Source organism: Phalacrocorax aristotelis, chromosome Z (assembly GCF_949628215.1).
Source record: "Phalacrocorax aristotelis chromosome Z, bGulAri2.1, whole genome shotgun sequence".
Lineage (NCBI taxonomy): Eukaryota > Metazoa > Chordata > Aves > Suliformes > Phalacrocoracidae > Phalacrocorax > Phalacrocorax aristotelis.
Genome location: NC_134311.1, coordinates 37,851,996 through 37,863,611, shown reverse-complemented (window position 1 = coordinate 37,863,611; position 11,616 = coordinate 37,851,996). Strand labels below are relative to the sequence as shown.

General features: G+C 41.4%; 1 long non-coding RNA gene across 1 annotated transcript; it reads right to left on the bottom strand.

Moving 5' to 3' along the window:
- Nucleotides 1-823: 823 nt before the first annotated feature.
- Nucleotides 824-6,306, bottom strand: LOC142050329 (uncharacterized). The gene is made up of 3 exons (XR_012657994.1): nucleotides 6,079-6,306; nucleotides 5,301-5,614; nucleotides 824-1,029 (listed from the first exon to the last, which is right to left on the bottom strand). It is a non-coding gene; the product is annotated as an uncharacterized LOC142050329 (long non-coding RNA).
- Nucleotides 6,307-11,616: the final 5,310 nt, after the last annotated feature.

The following is an 11,616-nucleotide window of genomic DNA, read 5'->3' as shown; positions in this document are numbered from 1 at the left end:
CTGACATTCCTGTTCACTACTTAGGTCAAGCAGCATGCCTAGTGTTATGCATGTTTTAATTCTTTTACTCTTTGAAACTGGATTTACGTATAATGCCTTGTATTGAGCTGGAGTTCAGCTGCTAATTGGAAATGGGACTAATTATGTGCTTTTATAGGGGTTAGTATTATATTAGTATTAGTTATTTTCAGCTTCCATTTTAAAAGAAATCCTTCTGAGAGCTTCATCTGGATTCCAACTCATCTGTGTGTTTGGAGAGATAAAAACCTTCTATTTAGGTAATCACTTTCTCATGTTAAATCAACACAAGACATTCACAAACAAAACAAGCAATAAAAAGGAAGCAGAAAACAGTTCATTTGCCTCTACAATGGTCTTCAGAAGAACTGTCGGCTGAAATCTGTCTGCAGTCTTGCAATACTGAGCACATACATGTTATCACAGATTAATGATAAGGGGTTTCTTTGCCTTTCCCGGCTTTTGTATGTTCTCTCTGAGTAACGCTGGATGCTGGCCCTGGGCATAGCTTCTGTAAATGGCAGCATCGTTCTGGCTTCTTCAGCTCTGTGGAGTTTGCCTCAATGTGTCAGCTCTCTTGTTTAATTGCACAGCCTCATTTAGAGAAAATGCCCAGTATGCTCTGATATGAGAACATACAGCTTCATGGGAAATCCAGGCTAACTGTAAGAATTACAGTTAGGCAGCCTGGTCTTGCTAGAACAAAATCAGCACATACTTACCATCTGAAAAGGCAGTAAAATGCCACCTTAGCAAAAAAACATGTTGGCTTGGAGAGCTGGATATCTCTGTCAGGGATCCTTACCAGAGTATCTGTCAGCTTCACTGCATGACTTCTTTCTCTTCTGTGTCTTTGGTGTGTTGACACTCTCCCACTCTGGGAAATAGGTTGTGCATTCATAGGCTCTCTCTGAAGGCTACTATCCAGTATTGGTTGCTGCCATTTTCTCAGGAAAAAGTAGCCAGTGCAGGCAATGGCTGTATTCACTCAAGGTGGTTCACCTTGGATACCTATGCACCAAGAATTAAATCATTTTTTTCTCTTCCAAAACAATATATAAAAGACTGAGTCCCTTATTTTCAACCTTTTTAGCCTCCATATGTGTAAACCAGTAAGAGGAATGCAACACATTCTTTTCTATGGATGCTATACTGATGGACAGATTTCTGTGATACCACTTGCATATGCAACAAAGGATGCCAGAATTGCAAGCATTTGCTGCAACCTTGTGCATATGTATACAGTCACATGCACAGGGCACAGGCTGAACCTTTTTTTCCTGGAACATGGGCTGCCATTTGCAAAATTAGGCCTATTTGACTGAAATTCAGAAGGTGCAATTTCTAGCCTGACCTCTACTGTGCACAGTTAAAGTACAAGTCCATCTTCTCTATTCCTCGATAAGTCAGAACAATAATGCTTTTTCCACCTAATGAGGGCACTAAGAGGCTTAATTTGTTAGGACAGCACATGGCTAGTCCAATATAAATACATAAAACAGGGTAAAGGTTACAAAAGCTTTCTCCAGATCTTGAATGTCCACCCAGGAAACAACGTGGTCGGTTGTTATTTTCTAGAAAAACTGTCAGTGACACAAAGCTGCAATTCTGCAGGGAAGGGCAGTGGTAACTAACCTGGTAACTAAGTACAGTTTTGGCTAACTTGCCTCACTTCAGCTTATAGGAAGCTAGAACATACAAGGATCATTTTATCACTTCTTTGTGCCAGGGTTCGCACTAGGTAGTGGAATATGGTGATGCCTGATGTAGTGTCCGTGTAATTACCTGACAGCTGAAGTATTTAGCTCTGATGGTGCATCTTGGTACAGGGGTCTGGTCTCTATAAGCACTAGCTGATTTACACCTCTCTCCATGAATTCTGCATGACCTTTTGCACAATACACGTACTGCATATGCAGGTGTAGGGCAAAAAGGGAAACAGTGATAGAGTTCATGTGAGAACTGCTAGAAGTGCTACGGAAATGCAGATGGAAAACTGAGCAATATCCAGAAAGTCTATCTATAAATGCAGGAGTAGTAGGAAGACAAAAGAAAACGTATTTTCTGTTGAATTTACAGAGGTTCAGAGCACAAGTTTCATACAGTGGCATTTATTTATGTGAAGGCAATGCTGTGTTTTTCTGGAGCTGGTGCATGTGAGGCACAAGTGCCTGTGTGTGAACCTGATTTACCATCTCATAGGTCACAACAGGGAGCTAATAGAGAATCACAGCCTTACCAGTGATTTAGGCCTGAGACAAAGCAAGGCATTTTTACTAGGGCTGCTAGCTAATTGTCCACACTTGGGCTGAGGCTGCTGCCAATGTTAACTCACTGGCTACATGAGTCAGATCTCCTTTGTCCCTCAGCAGTTCAAAGATGGTATGTCATTGAAATTGAGCAAATGGCGTTTCTACACTCCCAACATAGCAGCAGGAGTAAGAATGCATCAACTTTGGCATGTGTCATGCCAACAGCATTTCCGGCTTTTGCACTGTGAAAATACGGGTACCAGAGCAAAGTTTGAAGGTTCAGATTAGACACTGCCTCTGTGACAATCTGCTGCTTCTGCAAACCTGCAAGAATTGATATTGCCCAACAGGTACATTTTAAAAAAAAATCCATCGATTTTGCATCACTGTTATTTGAAAGGACAGAAATAATTAGCAGATAAAAATGCAGTGTATGGAGATAGCCACCAGATGGAAGCAACCACAAAGTATGGATGTCTGTTGAATTTTCTCAGTTATACTGGAATTCTGGAAACCGTGAGCACTCATGCATATGTTTATACATGAGAGCTCGACAGGCTGATCTGTAAAAATTCTACATAAATTGTGAACAACTGCTCAAACTCTCCTACATCAGAAAACAGCAGTGAGAAACATCCTCCACTGTCACTTTGCTCTGTTTAGCAGAACACATCCTTTATGTTCCTTCTGACAAACAGGTGGGACAAAATTAGGATGTTCACAAAACTCAGCAATACTGTTGACAGTACTCTTCAGACAAATGGTTGTTGCATTTTCAAATTTGATTCTCAATCTAAAGTCAAGAAGCCTCTGGTTGCTACTAAACTTTTGCCTGATAGCTTCTGCATAAAGGTTGGAAAAGTGAATAGCGTGCAGTGGAAGAACCTTTTTCAGGATATTCATCCAGTACTCTATGCTAATACCATGTGCTCACCAAAGCAATAGTGAGACCCTGGCCTATAGACTGTTCTAGGCAAGCACAAAAATCTGCCCTGTCCCGTAGAAAAGTAAATACAGAACTCCTAATCAAATACTGTCGTTTGCTCTGTTTCTGCTGACCCTGATTTGCACAGCTACAGGGACTGCATAAGGCTTCTACAGTCACAGTCTCCCCAGACATCAGAACAAGGTAACATTTAGGAAACAAGGCTTTTCAAAACTAAGTTTGTGTATAAGAGAGAGTGCATCAGGGCCTCTGGGGGCTTTCTCCACCCTTTGTTTCTGGGCAAAGTGCAAAACCTTACATCTGTGTGGATTATCACCATCAGGTGGCAAAAAAACCCAACCCAAAGAGGCTTGCCAGCACTCGAACTCTATGACATCACGGCTGTAAGAATTAGTTATTTTGTTACTAGAGCTTACTGGCTTAAGAGTTAAGACGTTGACAGGAAAGGTGCTAGATTTTGCAGAGTTCGCAAAGTCTCTGCCAGCTCTGCACAAAGGATGGCAATGCTACTTTGCTTGCCAAGTGACCCATCCCTCTAAGAGATTGTCATTTTGCATCAGAACCATGAGATATCGTTTTGAATCCTTTGCATTTAAAGTATAAAGAAACAACAGTTTCTGTTTCTATATTTAGGGGTAAATTGATGTAAATTGGCTGTCTCCAAATTCTTTTTGATCCCCATGCTCTTTTGGGTCTCATTTCTACTTATTCCCTTGACACCGCAGTGGCAGCTGGTATAGCGGTTGTGGAAATATATATCCTCCATGGCAAGATCCTGTCAGAGCCTCCACATTAAATAATGGTCTGTCTGGACTGCTTTGTTGTTTTCTGAACAATGATCAAAGTGGTGGAAGTTGGACATATATAGACTTTATTATAGATAATCCATTGTTCCTGCTTCTGCCACCCTCTTTGCCCTGACAGAAGTTAAGGCGTATCTGCACCTGTCTTCTCTTCACCAGTGGCTACAGTTCCCATTGAGATGAGGTATTGTTTAATATTACGTTCCATCTTTCCCCTAGAAGATTAGATTATTTCCTGGGGACTCCTGATACAAACAGTAGCGGTGGTGGAAAGTATAATGCTAGCAGTGCTAATCCTATCATTGAATTTGTATGGGAAACAGCCGGCAAAAGACTATTTGGAGCAGCAGTGATGCATGATGATCATGCATGGCACAGAGGTGTGATCCTGCTGCTCTATCTTGGAAGAGGAAGCAGCGCAGCAGTTGAAACACAGCTACGTGTAGGGGATCTGCTACCTTTTGCCTGCTTCTGGCATGCTAAGGCTAACTCCTGATGTCAGTTCACACTCCTTCTTCTTTGCACTGTCATGGAGACTGCCTTAGGTCCAACAAACTGCACATAAGCACCTTTCATGAGCTAGCTGCCCTGCAGCACAGGAAAGCACAGCTAGCACAAAATAGTCCAGGAGCTCATCAGATCGGCATGCCATCTACTGCACTACCCTGAATAGTTCTTTGTGGCCACCCCTTTTAGAAGTGCAGTCAGAGCTGGCCCTGATCCAACATCCATAGCCTTTATAGACTTGAAAGCTCTAAAAATAATGCATGTGAAATAATATACTCAAAGCAAGACTGTGGCAGCCCACTGGAGCATGGCTCAGCACAGACTGTCTCCCTTGGTGCCTGAGGAGTAGTGAGTGGCGACTAATTGCATTGATCATTTCTCTTCCCCTTTTGTATGAACATGATTTTTAAGAATCTGGGATCAGCTGCAAGTACAAGCAATTACAGGCTTGAGAACCTTTTTGCAAGCTATTGCTGCCAACAGACTTGTGCCTGCCCCAGAATACTCCACGACGTAGAGAGAGGACAAACATGTTCTCACTTATTTTTTTTTTGCAATGGCTGCTCAGCAGTGCTCCATGGGCATGATCTGTGGGCTGCTCAGCTGTTGGACATGAACTGTGTGCCACTCACCCTGCTAATATTATTCTCCTATCTCACAAAGAAGGAACTTTTCAAAATCTTCCCTTATCACAAAACAACCTCAGGAGGAAAACAAACAAACAAACAAACATACAAAAAACACAAACCCCAAACATTAACAGGGGGTTCCTACCTAGACCCATAATACTTTCTTATGTCTGCTTTCCGAGTGATTGCCATTTCAGGTGGGAAAGAGGATCCAGGTTGTCTTTAGGTGTCTCCATTCAAATTTAATCATCCCCCTTCTTTATACAGAAGGCAACTCCATGAAGCAGTTGGAAGAAGAGCCTAGTAGCTGTTCCTTTGTGAATCTCAGTGTATCTGTTGTGATTTGTGCTGCATCTCCAACTCTTGCCATGCTTCGGCTCTAGCATTTTTTTTCAGAAATCTGAAGCCTCTTACTCTTTTCTCTGCAGTCCTCAAGAAACCAGAGGCAGGGCCTTGCACCTGCATTATACAGAATTTATAACTGTTAGTTGTGACAGTCATTTATATGTAGCCCTGTTCATGCTACTCAGGCAAGGCACAGGGACTTCTGCAATCAAGAGAAGCCTAATTTATATCTGTTTTGGGGCAGCGCATAATTAACAAGGCATAATAAAAAAGACTAAAGACAACAGGTTATTAATATTATTTCCAGCTGTGATACTTTGTCTGTGTGACCTTGGGAAAGCAGAATCTATATTTAAGTTCTCATGCCTGTGTTTGTTCCTTATAGCATCTCTAATGTTTTTCATTAGCTGGTGGGGTCAGTAGTTGTCGAGTGTGTGTATGTGCACCATGCGTATAACACAACAGAAATGTTAAGCTACAATGTCATACAAAACAAAGCGAGTACATTAACAAGCTAAAACTTAGAAGACAGGAATATTTACTTGTACACTGGGAAAACAACAAAAAAAGGATATTACCTTGTAAAAGTTTTTGGAACTTTCTCGTACACTGCCCTGTTCATGCTCACAGCTTGAGTCGCCAAGTGCCTATTCCTGAGAGCCTGGGGACAGGCAGTGAAATCGGCACTGAGATTTCTAAGCGGGCACATGAATGCAGGAGAACACTGTCACTGTCACTGTCAAGCATGACACAAAAATCAAACAATCACACAACCTAACAATGGAAACTTGTTACATGTTAGAACTAATTGCTTGTTAGATATTATAGTGAATCTGTACCAGGCAAATAGTTACTCCGTTGCATAACAGAGGGAAACTTCTGCTGTGTCATGCCACCACTGCATGTTACTCTTAAAACATAATGACAAAGCAAGATTTCAGTGAGGATTATAAAGTTCTGGTGGGTATGGTCCTCTTCTTTCCCGCATAATATCCCTGGTTCTTTGTGTTTTACATATAATTCACAAAAGAACCTCATCTTCTGTTCCTTCTATGGTGTAATTTTATGGTGGAGCTGTGCTTCAGATGTGGGAAAGAACAGCCCACCATGACACAGCCATCCCTAAACGCGCAAGCAATCACAGAACAAAGAAAACTGGTGTTGCCGCATTGTTAGATCAGGGACTGAGGCAGCCTTAAAAGTACAAAAAAACCACCCCTTTTTGTTGTATATGTTCTATTTGTTGCATGAGAACCCACACTGTGTTTGTAAGCCTGAAATGTCAGAGAGCTGAAGAAAACTTGACTAGAGCAACTTGATGGGAAAGGGGAAAGAAAGGGGAGAGGTTTAAGATCAGCTTTAACGATGTAACTTCTAGTCATCTTGCTGCATAGCAGAATTCAAAAACCCGTGTTAGACAGTGTGCTTCCCCTGGAGCACGCAAGCAGAGTGCGGTGAGCCAGCTCCAGTACCCTGCGTGGAATAAAGCACTTGGGAATTAAACATCCAACATCACAACTGTTACTGAAAGTTAGACTCTCACATCTTTTAATAAAGGTAACTACAGATGAGGGGTAATAGCTCAAATTACTCCTCAAAAGGTGAGGCAGATACTGGCAGCTTGGAGTAATAGGCTGTGCTTCTCCTACATAGCTTTCATTTACTCAGTTTCAGCAATGATGTTAGAATAATTTGTATTAAGTTCTGCACTATAAAAATTCCTACATTGATAAAAATATTGACACAAAACACAGATTAGAGTGCCTTCCTCCTCATTTGCTTTCCCTCCATGGACCTCTTCAAAGACTCTTAAGCAATTTTACTTGTTTTAGCTTGTCTGTGAATTTTAAGCATTGTAAGGAAAGCCTAAGCTGACCTCCTGGACATTATGCAATCTTTGTTTTATACTATGAAATCTGTCTTTCCTGCAAATTACAAACAGTGAATGAAATGATAGTGCTACAGCTGAAATACAAGTTTACTTTTCTTTTATAGGCACTTGTTCTAAGATCTACACAAGCTTTGTGTTACATATACTACTCCAGCAGGATGAATTCGTCTAAATAGAAGTAAGGTTTACATTTCTAGTGTGTTTCTATGTGCAGAAGCAATCAGAGGTATAGAGCCTGCCTGATCATTCTGTAGATCACTTTGAGAGGGAGGACGCTGTCCAGTGTGACACCACCATCAAGCTGTGATGCAAGAGTCTCCAGGAGCTAAGGCACAGCCTTGCCTTTGGGCAACATTAAAACACCTCCCTTTTTTAAAAGGAATAATTTCTTTAGCAAATTTATAGTATCTCCCTTCAGCTAGAACCCTTTTGCACACTGTTTTTCCTAGGCAGTGCTGTGTACCAGCAGTACATCTCTGGGGAATCAAGCTACATGTCCTTTCAAACTAAAATCCTAAAGCAGGGACAGCTATTACCAGAAAATAGCCAGGACACTCACTGAATAGCTATCTTTCTTATGTCAGAAGAAATCCATTTCACACTTTATGTTCCTAATCCAAAGTTCACTGAAGCCTAGGACTTTTCATTAATTTTGATGTGTTTCAGATCAGATAATAAAAAAAAAACCAGCCCACAAAGTAGTACTTCACCTAGCTGCTAGCCTCTGAGTGGGGATACAGTTAAAGCTGAGAAAAGTAGAACTCAGCTGAGGTTTTGACTAAGCTCTTTCCCACACCCCTTATACATTTGAGAAAAATACTTTTAGAGCTTTAGAGTAAATCTGAAGTTTTTACATAGCTCTCACCCAGTGGGATTTCTGAGAGAATGACTAGTGGTGGGTAGCCAAGGCAGCTTCGACACACTTTCCTCAGGTATCTTTTGTAAACACCATCTGGTACAGCAGGACTGCACCCATGCTTGGTATCTCATCCTTGAAGAAATTATTGTTTTCATTTGTTGTGTTTAACAGTCACATGTGCCTCCAGGGAATAACTTATTTGCATGGTGAAGACAGAAGAAGCACAGTTACCAGGCAACTACCAGCAGTGGAGACCTCCGAGTAGCTTGCAAAGAATGGTTGTGGCTGTTCTGGGCACCTGGAAAGAAGGGAGTCTTTTTCGTGAGGCAAGACCACTGGACTAACTGATTAGCAATGACAACCAGGCAAGCCAAAGATGTAGCTAACACCTGGAGATGGGGTTGTGGGTCTGGCAGAGAGATCTCCTTTGTAATCAGGATAGAGGGAATCCTGAAATAAAACAGGAGAGCCTGATGGGTCAAAGAAAAATGGAAGAGGAGGGAGGAATATAACGGGAAAATTTACCCCTGAAACAAAGGAAACTGAAAGAGGGGCTGTTCCCTGGGAACCCTTTGCTTCCCTTTGGAAGCAAAGACTGCTTCATGACTGACAAGAGTAGACTCTGAGAGAAAAGGTGATTAAAAAAAACCAAGGCTTTGTTTGGAAAGAGGGTAGAAGACAATGGAGAAATATCTAGAGAGATATGGATATGCAAAAATAAGGAGAGAGAGAAATAAAAGGATGAGGGAGGAGGAAGGACAGACTTGAGTTCCTTAGTCTGGGCAGGGCACAACCTGGTTAGGTTGGCAGGCTGATTAACCTAGAGCATGGCTACTCTCAGGATCACATCTCACCCAGGGATATCTCAGGCAGCAGTTAACTGAGCCAATCTCTCCAGACTGGGAATTACATTGAACAGAAAAAGACATACTACTTTTCATATAAACAGCAATTTACTGTGTTCCTGCAGAGAAAAAGAAATACACATAGTTTGTTTGCCTGAAGGCTTATGTTTCCCTCCAGCCACTCCACATCTGAGGAACAGTGAGACATTTGGGAGAAAGAGTCATTTTGTTCTGATGTGTTTGTACAGCATGAGGAGGTCATGCTCCAGGCTCAATTTCAGGCTACTACTACCGTATGAAGAATAATGTAAAATAATGATAACTTTTTATTTGCCTGCAGCACTTACAGTTTTATTTGCTTTCTCTGCTGAGCTGCAGTCATTCCCATTTAAATTCACGATGCAGAACAGGGTATGCAGGATAAACACAGAGAGCTATTGAATCCTTAAAAATCAAAGGGAGTACATAGTATGCTTCCTGAGTTGTTCCCTGTAGTATCTTGAAAGGTCTGTAATTTGCTTCTCTCAAAAAATTTTGGAACAGCTCTTTCTTCTTCACAGTGCCTTTATACAATTTCCAGTGCAGTTCCCTCAGGTTGTGGAGGAACATATATGATACTTCTGACACTGGCAAAAAAGTATGTATTATGCTAACACACATGTAACACAATTTTTTCTCTAAAATAAGTAGAGGCACACTGTAACAAGGCAGAACACTGACCTCTGCATGCTGTAATTTAAACTGATGTTCAGGACCCAACTCTTGCAATAACCACACTGATAAAAGCTGACATTGTTTGTCATTGTTGGTTTCTAGAGAAAAATAATATAGTCCTAGTTCTGCTTCCACTGAGACAAGTAAAGAGACTTTTACTGATTACAAAGTCAAAAGGAAAAATAATCCACATGATGTCATCACTGTTTGGCACTCATATTGCCAGTCTCTGTCACTACGCTAAAAAATGACTAGATGTCAACACTTAACAGCTGCACACTCTCACAGATGTGGGTTGCTGGCAGATCAGAGAAGACAGGTTTGTGCTGATGCTGCCTATGCTGTGTCTGCTATTTGAAGGAAGAACAGACCTTATTTCAACTTCTTTCATTCTGTCCCCATGTTAAAGACTGCTTGGTCATTTAGGCATGGATTTTGGCATCTGAGGAACATCTTGGCAGAGACAGTATGAGAACCAGTTGAAACTAGCTGCCTAAACAGCCATCAGCTTCTTGAGGGCCATAAGGAAGTGGATGCTATGGCAGTCTTCATGTGCAGACTCACCTGACCAAAAGTGGTCTCCACCAAGTCGTTCCCTGGAGATTTGAGGTTTTATCTGAGAATCCAGAAGCTATGAAAATTGGTTTAATTTTTTACCAGTTATGCAGGAAGGCCACTCAGAGCCATTAACTGGTGTTTTTCTTAGACATGCATGTGCACACGCACACGAACACACACAGAGAGTAATATATGAAAATAGCTATGAAGCCCTGAAGTACTTTGAAGTCATGAAGATGGGGAGGAGTGGAGAAATATGGAAAGGGTTGCTTTGGCACAGATTCTCCTCTCTGTTGTTCAAGTGGGATCAAAGATGCTGTGCTGTGGTAGCCTCTCCACACAGAAAGGTCACAGTGTGCGCAAGCCATTAACTGTAGCAGATCCATTAAAAACCCTGTTAATACACTTCAGAGCAGATGTAGAGTTAAAAAAACAAGGTGTCATTCATTTGAGAATCCAGTACTTTGCTCAAATGAGGAGAAAACTGTTTACATTAATCCAACTCCCACTGAAATCCAAGCCAGATTTCCCACTGAATTCAGTGTCAGGAACAACTAACAAGGTTGTAAGAATTAACTACCTCTGTGCATGAGGGCCAAATGTAACACACCATGGATCTGAGAGAGTTCCCAAATGCCTGTCACGATTCTGTGTATGTTTTTGATATGTCTTGCAGGCTTTTGTGGAAAAATAAATGTTTGGTGTAAATAAATGTAGCAGATCATTTGCCTGCTTTAGCTTTGACAAACATCTTTTTCCATGTCCTAGATATTCATGCTTTGATTATTTGGAAACGATTTCAGAGTGTAAAATCTGGGTTCTTATATTCAGGAGCTGTCTCTTGAAACTCAGGATCAATTATTTTCCTTCTTTTGATTTTTGTTCTCTTGTTCCTGACTAATCCCATTTGTGCTATTCTGAGTCCCCCATAACTAAATTGTCAGTACAGGCTGCTCACTGTCAGAAGAGTGTGATGTAGAAACGGAGCAAGTCTCCAATGTTGGCTGGAGCCTTTCCTCTTTCCTGAAATGTTGTATCTTGCATAATATCTCCCCGCTGAAACGTTTGTCTTGGATGAAAGAAACTGGCACAGGAAGGCAATTTTTGATCAAAAACACGTAAGGGAGTGTAAGGTTTTGCAGTGCATCACAAACATCAGCTTTTTGGTACCCCCCAGCAACAGATATTTTTGACTTTGATTTAGACAGCTGCTTGACGTCTTCATACATGTAACTGTCTGGGGTTCTCA